This window comes from Malus sylvestris, chromosome 10 (genome assembly GCF_916048215.2).
Source record: "Malus sylvestris chromosome 10, drMalSylv7.2, whole genome shotgun sequence".
Lineage (NCBI taxonomy): Eukaryota > Viridiplantae > Streptophyta > Magnoliopsida > Rosales > Rosaceae > Malus > Malus sylvestris.
Window position 1 is genome coordinate 30,925,185 of NC_062269.1, and position 14,511 is coordinate 30,939,695.

The following is a 14,511-nucleotide window of genomic DNA, read 5'->3' on the forward strand; positions in this document are numbered from 1 at the left end:
AGCACAATAATGCAACAAGTGGAGAATATTTCACAATATCATCACGTAAAGTCACGTACAATAATTCAAGCATCAAACAAAAATATAAACATCATTTTAAAACCTGCCAAGATGAATGGAATAATGGCACAAGAGTAAATAAACTTACACATTCTTTGTACCGTTGAGATTTTACAAATAAGAAAATATTGCATGCTAAACATAATCACACATAAAAAAAATTATTATCCAAAAAAATAACTCAATGCTAAGTAATGATCAACCGCAAATCCATGTGTTACTAAACAGTAGCCTTTCAGACATTCTATAAAAAATGCATGTCCAAAAAAAACCATTAACTCAACGCCCACTCGGAATCCAAAGCGGAAGAAATGACCCGATTTCGACCTCTATCTCCTCAGTCTTATCCTTCCTCTACGCCATTGATTCCGATCGACGAATCCCCAACCCTAATTCCCGGCCTCTCAAACAACATCGCAGCACTGATCATCTCCTTCGTAGTTCGTCCCCTTCTCGCATCAAGCCCGCTTCCGACCCACCTTCAAATCATGGATGCTCTTCCTCCTCTCCAAAACCCTAATCGCCATCCGCCAGACCCACCACCGCACCAACCTCTCCCACCTCGTCTTCCCCTAAGACCCCTCCATCGTCGCCCCTAACCTTTTCGACCCTTGAACCCTAGCCTGGTGCCCCCTTCAGCCAATGCCCAGCAACCCCCATGTCTACGGCCTTTGCAATTTCACCTCCTTCTCCATTAGGCCCCACATCTACGTCATCGGCGGCCCTCTCTTCGACACTCGTTTGTTTTCGATTGATCGTCCCTCCCTGTCCTCCGTCGTCTTCCTGTTCGACTTCAGCACTTCTTCGTGGGACTTCCTCGCCCCGATGCTCACACCGCGTGGAAGTTTCGCATGTGTTGCGGTTCCAAAATTGAAAGTGATTCTCGTCACTGGCGGCGGATCCCATCACACTTTTTTTAAGCGTGGCTGGAAGCCGAATGAGCTGGAGCGGATATTGGGCGAAATGAATGGGTTGCAATGGATGGGTTGCTAGTTTATCGGGCCGATGCGCAGAGTTCTTTGTTGGCGACGGTGAGAATGAGTTCTGGGTTATGGATGGGTACAGCAAGTCTAGAACAATATCAAGGGTTTTTCCTGTGGATGAGCATTACAGAGACGTTGTCGTGATGGCATTGAAGAATGGGAATGGTGGTTGTAGGTGGAGAGAGATTGGGGATATGTGGGAAGCAAGGAAGAGGATGAGACTGGGCAAAATTGTTGTCGTCGAAGATGGCGATGATTGCGGTGGACCTGTTGTCTTCATGCTTGATGGGAATGTTATATTCAGGTAGTTTTTCCATTTTCTTTAGTTTTTGTGTTCAAGCTTGGGCTTGAAGTAACATTGTTTGTATGTTCAGCTAGTGACAGTTGGTTTCAATTAGATTGAGATTATTCATGCTAATCTAAGGTGAGTGTCAACATTAAATATCTCTATGACGCTCCAAGTTGAAGTTTTTTTGTTCTGCATTGTGAGCATCATTTTTTAATGAACTAAAAGTGTGACTGAGATAGGGATACTTGGTGTTGCCTCATGTTCTGGCGTATAGATGCATATTACATTTTCTTAGACCTCACCAAGTGTGGAATTTATCTTTATTGATTAACGGAATTTTGACTGAAAGGTGTGCCAAAAACTTTTCTTTTCCGTAATTTAGGATATAGGGTTCGAAATGCTAGTGTGACTAGATCATGCGGGGACTGTACACTTTTCTGTAACTTAGGGAGGGAGAGAAATCAGCATGCAGAGTTGCTAAGATGGTCTAGACCAGAGCAAGTACCCACTCAGGGACATTCTTAAAGAAGTTTGTTATGAATGGAGTGATGAAATTAGTGTTGAAGTTTGTTGTGAATGGAGTGATGAAATTAGTGTTGAAGTTTAGATTAGAGCCACATTTGAGTCCCACATTGGCTAAGGGAAGAGTCGTGTAGTGCTTTATAAGCAATGCCACCACACACACATATTGTCAAGGCCTTTTGGTAAAATCCCATACCCATTGCTTCCGGGTGGCTAAAGTGTGGGGAGTATCGGCAATACCGTGCGGAAGTTTCGCATGTGCTGTGGTTCCAAAATCGAGAGTGATTCTCATCACTGGCGGCGGATCCTGTCACACTCTTTTCAGCGCGGCTGGAAGCCGAATGAGCTCGCTTGAGCGGTATGATATTGGGAGAAATGAATGGGTTGCAATGGATGGGTTGCCAGTTTCTCGGGCCGATGCGCATAGTTCTTTGTTGGTGACGATGAGAATAAGGAGTTTTGGGTTATGGATGGGTACAGCGAGTCTAGAACAATATCAAGGGTTTTTCCTGTGGATGAGCATTACAGAGACCCTATGGTGATGGAATTGAAGAATGGGAATGGTGGTTGTAGTTGGAGAGAGGTTGGGGATAATTGGGAAGCAGGGGAGAGGATGAGATTGGCAAAATTGTTATCGTCGAAGATGGCGATGATTACGGTGGGCCTGTTGTTTTCATGCTTGATGGGAATTTTATATTCATGTAGTTTTTCCATTTTCTTTAGTTTTTGTGTTTGAGCTTGGGCTTGAAGTAACATTGTTTGTTATGTTCAGCTAGTGACAATTGGTTCCAATTAGATTTAGATTATTCATGCTAATCTAAGGTTAGTGTCAGCATTAAATACCTGTACGATGCTCTAAGTTGAAGTTTTTTTGTCTTGCATTGTGAGCATCATTATTGGATTTGCTTGAATTGGATGTTAATTGAGTTCAGTTTAGTGGCTAACAATTGTTTTCAAATGAACTAAAAGTGTGATCGAGATGGGGATACTTGGTGCTGCCTCATGTTCTAGTGTATAGATGCATATTACATTTTCTTATACCTCACCACGTATGGAATTTATCTTTATGATTAACGGAAGTTTGACTGAGAGGTTTTCCAAAAACTTGTCTTTTCTGTAATTTGGGATATAGGGTTCGAAATGCTAGTGTGACTAGATCATGCGAGGACTGTACACTTTTTTGTAACTTGGGGAAGGAGAGAAATCAACATGCAAAGTTGCTAAGATGGTCTAGACCAAAGCAAGTACCCACTCAGGGACATTCCTGAAGAAGTTTGTTGTGAATGGAGTGATGAGATTAGTGTTGGAGTTTGGTGGCTTAGATTAGAGCCACATTTGAGTCCCACATTGGCTAGAGGAAGAGTCATGTAGTGCTTTGTAAGCAATGCCACCACACACATATTGTCGAGGCCTTTTGGTAAAACTCATACATGTTGCTTCGTGGTGGCTAAAGTGGGGGGAATATCAACAATACTGACTTGTGTGTGTGAGACCCATTGGTGACCGGTCCGTTGGCAACCCGTTGATGTGGGCTTCTGCACAACAATTGGTATCAGAGCCCAGACAACGTTTGGGATTGGTGGCATTCACAATATTTGAAGTTGAAGAGCTCATTTGGAATTTGGTGCATGTGGTTAAGGTGGAGCTCTCTTTGCATTTGGATCGTGAGATATCAATTTGGAGATGGCTCGAATCACACGAAGGTGGAGATTGTTGGAGTTTGGTGGCTTAGATTAGAGTCACATTTGAGTCCCACATTGGCTAGAGGAAGAGTCGTGTAGTGCTTTATAAGTAACTAGCAGGAATGCCCGCACTTTGCTACGGGTTGTCAAACCATAATCGACAACCTACATGAATAATATCCACATAAAAAATTAATTGAAATTGCTGTAGCAATACAAGCGCATTCTTAAATGTGAGCACAAACAATTCCAGAAAAGAAACTAACATAGAATCAATTCAAGAATGTTAGGAGCACGTTTGCACTCAACAGAGGGGAACCAGTCGAAAGGAAATCCGTAGCTCTGCTAACTTTATTGTTTGGCCTAAAGAGAATTTGTGGGCAATAACCCTAAACAAAAAATAAAACAAAATTCACAAATTATCAAAATAAAATTCAGCAACAAATTGCAAATAAAAAGCACAGTTCATAAACAGTCAAAATTAAAAGCAGGAAAGAGTGAGAGTTGTGTGTACCAGGTCGATGTCTGACTCGTCATGGAGAGCTTCAATCATTGATTCTGGCAACTCGGTTGAAAGAGCTTTGAGAGAAAAAATAGGCATTATCGCAACTATCTTGAGAAGTGAATTTCACAACCACAATTGAAATTTCAAAACCCACCACAGAAGCAGCATATGAAAACAACAAAAAAGAATTTTAGTCAAAGTTATTTTTTGATCATTAGTAATTTAGTATCCTAACCAAAGCAATTTTCAACTTCAACATTCAAAACGAAAACGTACAAAGTTTGTATTAATCACTCAAAGTGATGTTTACATTTTGTACCACTAAAGCACTACTAATTAACCTTTTCAAGGTCCTCATTAACACTTGAAAACTCTTTGACACGTAAAACTGAAAAGTTCAAATAAGTAAATTGCTTCAAAAAATATATTAGGATGATGTTACCTTCCCAATCACATACCATTTGCATCTTGCCAAAACTATCAGACTCGTACTTAAAACTTTCGACATTGTATTGCCAGGAGGACCCAATTGGCCTGATTAAAAAGCGCTTCTTTCCCAAAACCTTTCAACTGTTCAGAGTCCAAATTCCAGAAAACAAATGCTAATCAATAGCCAATTAATACTAGGTAATAATTGAAATTAAAGTCCAGAATTTACTAATGTCAAATTTACAGCCAAAGAAGCAATCGATTTACTGAACTCCAAAGGGAAATCTAAATATAAAAGTATCTAATTTCACAAACGTCTTGATATAAACTAAGAACTCGAAAGCTTAAGCAAAACCCACTCTCAACAACAATGTAAATAAAAAACTTAGACATTCATAATTTGAAATAATTCAAAATTGCAAGCAAGAAAACGCTCCAATTCAAAAAAGCTCTGCAAGGTCATGAAATTGCCCATGAATATCGCCACAAATTGTCACTGACCTTTTTCAGGCATGCAAATAAATAATAATAAGTGTCTACCCATATAATTTGAAAGATCTACACCAGTGTTACCAGTTCAAAATGAAGGACAATAATAATGCTTTTTTCCCATACAAAATGCAATAACAATGAAATATATAATGTAATACAAATATAATAAGAGACTAAAGAAACCAAAATTTCCACTTGAACATTGCTTTCTCCCATTGGAATTTCCTTTGCTTTCTCGCATAATATTCTCACCTACAATGAAGCAATGAAGAAACGATTATGTACAGATAGATGGTTTTGATACTAAAAGACAGAAGATAACCTTCTTTTTTTTTAAATAGAAAACATAATATAACTTAAAAGGTGCTTAAACATCATCACGTAGCAACAACATTCTATTGAGCAGCGCCTGGGTTTTAAGAAATGGAAAACGGAATCGGATAAAGTAATGACAACGAACTTGGATTATGGGTCTCTACCTTGCCTTTGCGAGCTGTCCTAAGTTGAGCAACATATTTAGATATTTTCTTGATGGCTTCCACTTACAAAGGTAAAAGCAAAACATCAAAAATCATACCGCAAGTGTCCCTGTAGAACCTTTCCAACTGAGGAAAAATAAAGGAAAATCTGTTAACTGCACATCTTTGTTCTTCTCAGCAACCTGTTAGTCGTAAATTCGAGGATGAACATAGTATAGTAAGATTGTTAATTCATAACACGAACCAATCGATTTTACTGTTAATTCATGACCTCGATTAAAAATGGCAAACGCGTTCCCCTTAAACCTACCTCTATACTCCTCCCTTACCTTTTCTCCCTAAATCCATACCTCCCTCCTGGAGAATCCTCTCCCCTACCCCATGCTCTCCCCCATCTCTCTCTGCAATAGACAGAAAACTCATAAATTATCAAGAATTAATAAAGAGAGAACCCATTAATGTACAATCACCTTAGAACTGGAGCAATTTCCTCCGATTTTAGCCAACACATGCCGCTTAACCAAATCTACACTGAGCTCACAATAATTTATCCTTATAAATTGACAGTCTTCAGAGTGTGTTATAATTAGATTTCTTGAATTTAAGCGAACACAACCAACTTACAGTGAGCAAACACAACCAAAACTAAAAATTGAAACTTGCATAAAACCCATTTCCAAATCCAAACTTACAGTTCTAAACAAAAATTAAATTTGACAGAAAACTCATAAATCATCAAGAACTCAATAAGAAAAGAGAGACCCAATTAGTCTAATCACCTTAGAATTGAAGGTATTCCCCCTAAGTTTAACCAACAACCAACCAAATCCAAATATCGAAATTTGCACAGAAACCCCATTTTCCAAATTCGAATTTACAGTTCTAAACACATAATTTTTTTTACGGAAAAACCATAGATTGACAAGAATTCAACAAAGAAAAGAGAGACCTAGTTAATATTATCACCTTAGAATTGGAGCCATTGCTCTTGGGCCTTCCAAACCCGAATCCTCCGCTGCCATTGTACGACAACAAATCATAAATCTCTTGATGCGACTCTAAGCTATTAGACTTCGGTTATGACTAATTAGACCACCTATTGTTATTACTATCAATTAGGCCCATTACTTAGGTAATACTATTAGGCTCATCCATACCTCAAACCCTAGCTTTTTTTTAGTATATTTAAACCTCTTTTATGATGTAAATAGACTATGAATGAAGATATGAATTTTCTTTGATATCCTTTTTACATTTCTTGCATTTACTTTCTCGCATTTTCCCTATTACGATATCAGATTCTATCAATTGGTACCAGAGCCAGAGATCCACTGTGGATCTGTGGTTTGCCTCCATCGATCCCACACTTCCAGCACCATGGAGGAGTGTGATGGATGAGTCCAGTGGTCTGGTGTTCTATTGGAATCCAGAAACCAATGTTTCTCAGTATGAACATCCAAATCCGGCTCCGCCTCCACCACTTTTTCCTCCTGATCACTACCAGTTTCCATGGTATACGCCGCCGATTGTACCTATCGACCCCCAGATTACCCAGCCTCGTATATGCCTGAGCTTCCCATAGCTTCTTCATATACTAGTCCCATTTTCCTCCCACACCCCGCACCACCTTTCGTTACATATTCGGACTCCATAGACATCTCTCAATTTCCTCATTCCTATGCCACAAACCCTAATTTTCACGATCCCCAAATTTACCCTTCATCGTCATACGAACAAAATTCGTGGGTTTTTTATTCTGAGAAACGTCTACGATTTAATGACCCCCATCAGATATCTCCTTACGAACTTGACTTGGGTCCCGATTAAAAAATGCATACAACTCCTACAACAGGAAATGTCTTCAGCATGGTCAGAGGTGTGCGCCACACATCTCCAAAAACACCGCTTAAATTGGTTCGAGCAAAGCATAAACTTGCAGTGGGTTCTCATGTGAGGATGAAAAAGAAGGCTTCATCCATGAGTTTTTGCCAAAGACGACAACGGAATCTTGTGTTTTCGTCGTTCTCTGCTACTCCATCATTGTCGTTGGTACCTTTACTACAAGCACAGGAACAAACTTCTCCAACGAATAGGAGCAGACGCACACCCATCGCAATCCGAAAGGGAACAGGCAAACACATGCACGTTGTACTTCGACGCCGACTGGACGCCAACTGGACGCCAAAACAATGGCCATGGGAGATCCTACACCATCATATCAGGTCTTATTGCACAAGAGGAAGACGAAGACAGTGTCAGGTCATAAGTGGGGCCAACGAGTTCAAGGTCCTACGCCAATCTTTTGAGTTCGACAACATCGTGTGAAGTGGAAACTCTTCGATAAGGGTCGTTCATTCGGACCAAGCACCAAGGATAGTCGATATTCTAATGTTATAACAGAGCAAGGGTATCATCAGTTTCATATTTGATGTTCTCACTCTTATTGGAGATTAACCTTGGGTTCCTCTTTGCTATTCACAAAGGAATGCAGTCCAGATGTTTGATGAAATGACAAAAGGAGAACTTATGATTCAGTTTTTTGAAGGTTATTCGGTGTCCATTATAATGGAGGTCCCGCCTACAAAGCTCTCTAAGGTATTCACTAGTCCGGTTCACAGTCCTCACGATTTAATTGCAAGCGATTCCTTGTTAAGTAAGTCTCTGAAGCATGATATTTCTCCCATTGGGTTCGACATTGATGTACCGGGTATGGATTTTTGGCTCACACACTCAGACGACATCTTGCAGCTTATAGGCCTTCGTCAACTGTCCTTGCTTGATACTCTGAAAACTGGACCTACGGTGTTTAATCCCTTGACTGATTGTTTTGCATCTTGGAAGGTTTTCCTTTGTTGGCTCCTACGTGCTGTTTTTTTTTTTTTGATTTCCGTAGGTGGTTTCGTAAGTATCTTGTGGGAAAATTACTTAAATGTATTTTCAGTGCAGCTCACCTGTGTGATAAATTGTTGAAGAGCTGTGGTGAGGGCAATCTGGACACCCATTTGGATTTCTTACGTTCTCTCAATAATCACTTGGAATGCAATTTTGGTGCCTTAGATGTTGATCTACATGCTTCATTCATTCCCCTATGCACTACTATGCGTGAATTTCGGCCGGGATGGGATCTGGGAGATTGGTTAGCTAAAACACGAATGGTGAAGCTCTGTTTCCGGTCCCAGGAGAACCATTTTGACGACCGCCCTCAATTCTTAATCCCACAGCTGCACCCCATCAATCCTGCAGTGCATTCTACTTGTCTACCAAAAGTGATACTTGCCACAGGTATTACTAGAACCATTATCAGGCTTTTGGAAAAATATGCCAACTTGAAATGGTATACTAATGGGAATTTTAGACAAGAAGAGGAAGCGTTTGCAGTTCTTATCCGTGGATACATAACTGATACTCTCAAAAACATGGTAGAGTCACTTTCTCTTAATTTTCAAATGTTGATTTCTATGGTTCTTTCTCTAGCAGTGGGTACTGAGCAGATTGATTGCTCTTCTTTTTCTCCTAATCTTGTTGAGATTGAGAACTTCTATTGGATGATCATTCTTCCAAAGTTGCAAACTTCGAATGAGACTGAGCATCCTAAGCTCATGGATAATGCATTGAAAATTTTCATAGCAATCCGAAATGCTACACTGGAAACTATGATATTACAATTTTGTCTAACTTTGCCTCAATTCTTGGGTGCCGAGTGAATAGTTGTTTATTCATTTGTTATCAATGACCTTGACCAGTCACAAAAACGCAAGAACAACATTCTCCTGGAGCAATTTGGTGCAAGAAAGGCTAGTTTAGGCATTGATTACTTCAATTTTCATGACAATGGGATTACTGCTTTTCTCAAACTCAATCTAGATTTTTCTTTAAGGTCTTTCTCTGATCTCATTCATTCAATGGCTAGTGTGGATGTTCAGCTTCCAGTGCATAGAATTCTCCATGATTGGGCATTACAAATTCGAAGGCATGCTTCGAAACCTATAGTTTTCATATCATTGTTCACATGGAGTGAAGTGTTAGCAGAAATTTTGTTCCAACTGATCTTTTTCTTCATCACGACAAAGTGATAGTTGCCTGGGAAAATATGAGAGCAACACTAGATTCTGCAATTTGGTTTTCTCTAGTGTACAAGGGTTTTACTATTATCGGTTGGAATCATTTGCCCACTCTAGTTCAGGCATACATGATCCATATTCTTTATGGGGGAAAGAATACAAACATTACTTTCACGAGGTGGACAGGGGTCAAACAAGACAGAGTGGAAGAGAAATATTTATCTGATTCACTTATTCACCTATACAGTCCAAAGTAATGAGTATTGTGTAATATGTTTCCTCACAAGTGATAGTTCATCTGCAGCTTGGATCAAACATGTTTGCTCTGTATTAGACCAGATGACAAACCCCTTGGATGGTGTGCCAAAATGTTTTGATTATTGGAATGCTGATTTAGCACTCTTTTTACAGCATAAGATGGCAACTTATAGGATGCTTGGTGCCGATTCGCTGCTCTACTTCCGGGACTATCAAGGCATTCAATCATCCATGGAATCTCTTAACTGGTGCGAGATCTCTTCAACATTTTTTGGTGTATTGCGGAACAACAATTGCCTTCACTCACTAAGCTTGGGGTATTCTTATTCACTAAGCTTTGGGTCTGCAATTTATGGGCGCATTTGTTTATGAGCACCAACAATGATCTCATTGTCCGTAGTGCTACAAGTTGGATTGACCACCTAATGGGAGTTACTGAGCCTAAAAATCTGAATGCCAATATTCAAAGTTGTCTACTTTTGACCACAATTACTGAGACTTGGGTACCAGCTGCACAAAATGTAAAAAACCATTTGGACATCGATTGTCATTCTTTTTGGGTACTAGACTGCAATTCATTCACTTACAATGGGGTATTGGTCATCTTTAATGCAATCTATCTACCACAGGAGTTGGTGGTCGGTTATGCAACAAAGCTAATTGTTCTCTTTCTCAATGTTGTCAAGATTAGTGTGCTCCAACTCTTTTATTCCATCTCAAAGTATTTGGCAAATCTGCATGATTTCATTTTGGCAGGATATGAGTTAATGATCTTTGTTTTTTGGGTGAACGCACTAAAGAAGTTTTGGAAGGACATGGTTCGTGATTTAAAGACTATACAAAAGCTAATACTGCATGAGTATAGTACACCATTGGACCAATTGGCTGGCCTCTTTCCTGACTGCTGCATGCATCTTTCTCAGCTTGAGAGGCTTGAGGACAAGCCTCATCTTAAGGGGGTGGGATTGATGCGACTCTAAGCTATTGGGCTTCGATTATGACTAATTAGACCACCTATTGTCATTACTATCAATTAAGCCCATTACTTAGTAATACTATTAGGTCCATCCATACCTCAAACTCTAGCTATCCTTGGGTATATTTAAACCTCTTTTATGATGTAAAGAGACTATGAATGAATATATGAATTTCCTTTGATTTCCCTTTCCATTTCCTGCATTTACTTTCTCGCATTTTCCCTCTTACGATGTTAGATCCTATCATCTCTTCATGGTAAATCTCCAAAACAATGACCTGCACAAACGACTCAACCGCCGTGCCACCATCGTCTTCTCCGTCCCCAAGATTATCTTTCAGCGATCTGTTACAGAAATGAAGGGAAGGTTTGTGTGGTTTTGGGAAGCAATAGCCGATGCTATTGTATAAGTGGGCTCAGTTTTGGGGTTCTGGCTGCTAGGGTTTGAGAAAGGGGAAAATGAAGGCCAAATGGGTGTGTTTCTGTCTCTCTCCCCCATCCCTCTCAATCTCTCAATCAGCGACACCGACCTTTGATTTGAGGAGAAAAAATCAACCCTAACCCCACTTTTTGGCAGCCTCACTCCTTTCTCTCCCTTCCCCTCCCTGCCATCCCACGCTTCTCTCCCTGAAATCCCTCCACAAATCCGTGAGTTCTGTCTGAAGCACACACACAATGGTAGAAATGTAAATAATGCAAAATCGAGAGCCCATTTTAAAATAGATTTGCAAAATCGTAAATATATCAAAATCTGTTTAGAGTCAAAATTACCCTCCCAACTTTTGATAATTACCCTCCCAACCAGTGCCATTTGGCTGGTATTATTGTAAATAGCGTAAAATCGAGTGGCAACCAATTGATTGTAGCTAAGCTACAGTCAATTCATTCCTCAATTTTGGAATAGATAATGGTACCACACACACATATTGTTGAGGCCTTTTGGTAAAATCTCATGCTTGTTGCTTCGGGGTGGCTAAAGTGAGGGGAGTATCGGCAATACCGACTTTTGTGCGTGGTACCTGTTGGCGACCTGTCCATTGGCAACCCACTATTGTGGCCTTCCACACAATAATTAAGGTATAAGAAATTGGATTGAGTTGGCCATTGTTTCCTTGCACCATGGGCTAAACATGTGTTGTAAGTGTGTGCGCGCGAGTGTGAGAGATAGTGATCTGGCTGAAAGTATCCAAATTCGCTTTGATTATGAATCCTAATGTGCTAATAGTAGCTCTTGATGATTTTTGTGAGAATATCCGAGCTTTTGGATTGGTGGAAGTTGTTAGGTGGGTTTGGTCGTATATGATATATGACTTCATTTTAGTTTTGTGCTTGGATTTTTTCGGAATGAAACAACTAGGAGAGGGGAAGGTCTTGAACTTACTCTGATTTGGCATGATTTTGTTAGTACTTATACCTTGCACCATAAGGAGAATGCAGAAGGTTGAGCTTGAAATCTTCCTGTGTTCATGTATATTTAATTAAGGGCTTGTTTACTTATCAATAATGAGAAAATAAGAAATCAGTTAACTACGAAATGCGAAAAAGTAAGGAAAGGGAATTGGATTAACACTCAAATTGCTGAAATTGGGTTGTTCCATTACGTATTTTAGATAATCCATTACTGATTACATGCAAGTAGACACGAGGAAGTCCTGAAGGGAACCCATTCCCTTTCTTTTCATTCCAATTACAGATAAACAACCCTAAAAAAAACTTATTATTCAGTTTACAGAAAAGTTCCAAAGTTTCATCATTTGAGGGATATGCGATGACTTAATTTGGATGGTTATACTAATATAAATTTATGACGTAAATGACACAAGTTCTACCGACACATAACGCTTCGATGTTTTAGATTACTTTTCTATTAGATTTATTACGATTTACACAAGGGAAATTCTTGTTTATCATTCTTATGAAAAATAAAAAATGTTGAGAGATGCATGGTTTTATGGGATTATCAGTAGTTTAGTACAAGTAAAACTATTATATGGGATCACATACTTATAAGTTCACTTTTGTGTATTCTTATTGATGTCTCTTTGGTCATATGCATCTGCCCTTAATTTATGTCCTTTGAATTTCTTCCTCGTCGTTATTAATTTGATCTTTGAGTGATAATTTTATGGAAGTTTTTGCTTATGTTGCTTCCACATGATATGTACTGCAGATATGACATGGCTTCAAACCGTTGGTGTAAGGAGTCACGTATACCAAGACAGGCCCCATGCAACTCAGCTTTTAGATTCGTTGTATTGGATGGAGAGTTGCATGTAATAACCCTTTTGAAGGCAGTCGAGCCAGCAGAAATCCGCAGGTCGCGATTGCATACGAGAGCTGGCACACTTTACGTCCAAATATACCATCCTAAGAAGAAGACATGGATATCTATCATAACAAAGTCACCTTTCTATTACAGCTTGGATTTCAATACTGCAGTTATGAGCACCATTTGCTTGTGAATCTCGATTCTTATTGCTTGTACTTGTGTTGATAATTGTACCGATTGATGTCCAGCGCTGTCTATATTGGTTCTTCGGGGTCATTGCTGCTAGCATATTTGTCTAGTCCGAATGTACAGCAGACCAAAATAAATACCTTACCAGTGAGTAAAGTGGTAAGTAGTTAAGGTTGAATTCATGAGTTACATATATTTGTATCATTTATTTTTCCAGAGAACAGGCATAGGTATGTATTATATACACATATATATAAGTAAAGATGTGTTATATAGCTTTGTTGCTTGTGCACTAATCAATCTTTACCCGTGTCATTTTACGTTTTAAGTTGATTTGTTTAGTATGATTTTCAAGTCCGGTTCCCGGGTTTGTAGTGTCACCGAGTATTTACTCCTCCATACGTATGATAATGATACTTTAATTACATCTAAGGCTAGAGTTGGACTCTCTCCTTTGCTCCCTTCCCGTGCCGTGTTGAGAACAATAAAACGGCTCGTGTTAGAAACACGAGTCGTTATCCCAACAAGTGAAGTCTTTTCAGAATTTCCAACCAACGAAAAGAATGTAGTGTAAATTTGTAGCACGGGCAAAAATTTAGACCAAAATGTAGACATTCCCAAGTAAAGATTCAGTTTTCCACCTGGTTTGGTGATTTCCAACATTTTCTATACATGACGAAGCAATTAGTGCGGCTAAAGTATAGGAACTGGATCCTCCCCTGAGCTCAAGAGGGGGATCCTCATGAGCAGCCCATCCGGGCTATTTAAACTTGATCCAACGGCTGTAATTATTATAACTTTTAGAGGGGTCTCCAATTTAGAGCCGTTTGATCAAATTTTAACGGTACAGATGGGCTGCTCAGGAGGATCCCCATCCTGAGCTCAGGAGAGGATCTAGTTCCTAAAGTAGAAATTGGCTGGCTATGAAGAATGGGGTATTGCGGCGTTAAACCGCAAAATGTATTGCAAGTTTCGCTTTTATACATCCATGAGTTCAAACTTGAGATATACGAAATTCAAGTCCTAATATACAATCAGCAAGTCAACCCAAAAGTTTTCATTAACATTTTGGTCAAACGTTCGAGCAGAAAATGAAGGAATCTGCTTTGTCATCGGAGATAAATATCTCTGTATCTACAACACTCATCATGTAACTTGTAAACATAAGAAGATATATATTTTTGCGACACTAACTGGGTTGTAGGTCTCGAAGTGAAGGTATTGCGAAGTCCATAGTAAGTGCAAAGAAACATATGTTGTGGGTTTGGTTTTGATTTCTTTGTGACCCAAAATGCATGCCAATTAAATAGAGATCTT

General features: G+C 39.4%; 1 long non-coding RNA gene and 1 pseudogene across 1 annotated transcript; one reads left to right on the forward strand and one right to left on the reverse strand.

Annotated features, from left to right (window-relative positions):
* The first annotated feature begins 371 nt into the window (after window positions 1–371).
* Window positions 372–13,198, forward strand: LOC126584621 (F-box/kelch-repeat protein OR23-like; annotated as a pseudogene).
* LOC126584632 (uncharacterized) lies at window positions 5,747–6,470 on the reverse strand. Its single transcript, XR_007610050.1, has 3 exons — window positions 6,408–6,470; window positions 5,912–6,009; window positions 5,747–5,842 (listed from the first exon to the last, which is right to left on the reverse strand). It is a non-coding gene; the product is annotated as an uncharacterized LOC126584632 (long non-coding RNA).
* Window positions 13,199–14,511: the final 1,313 nt, after the last annotated feature.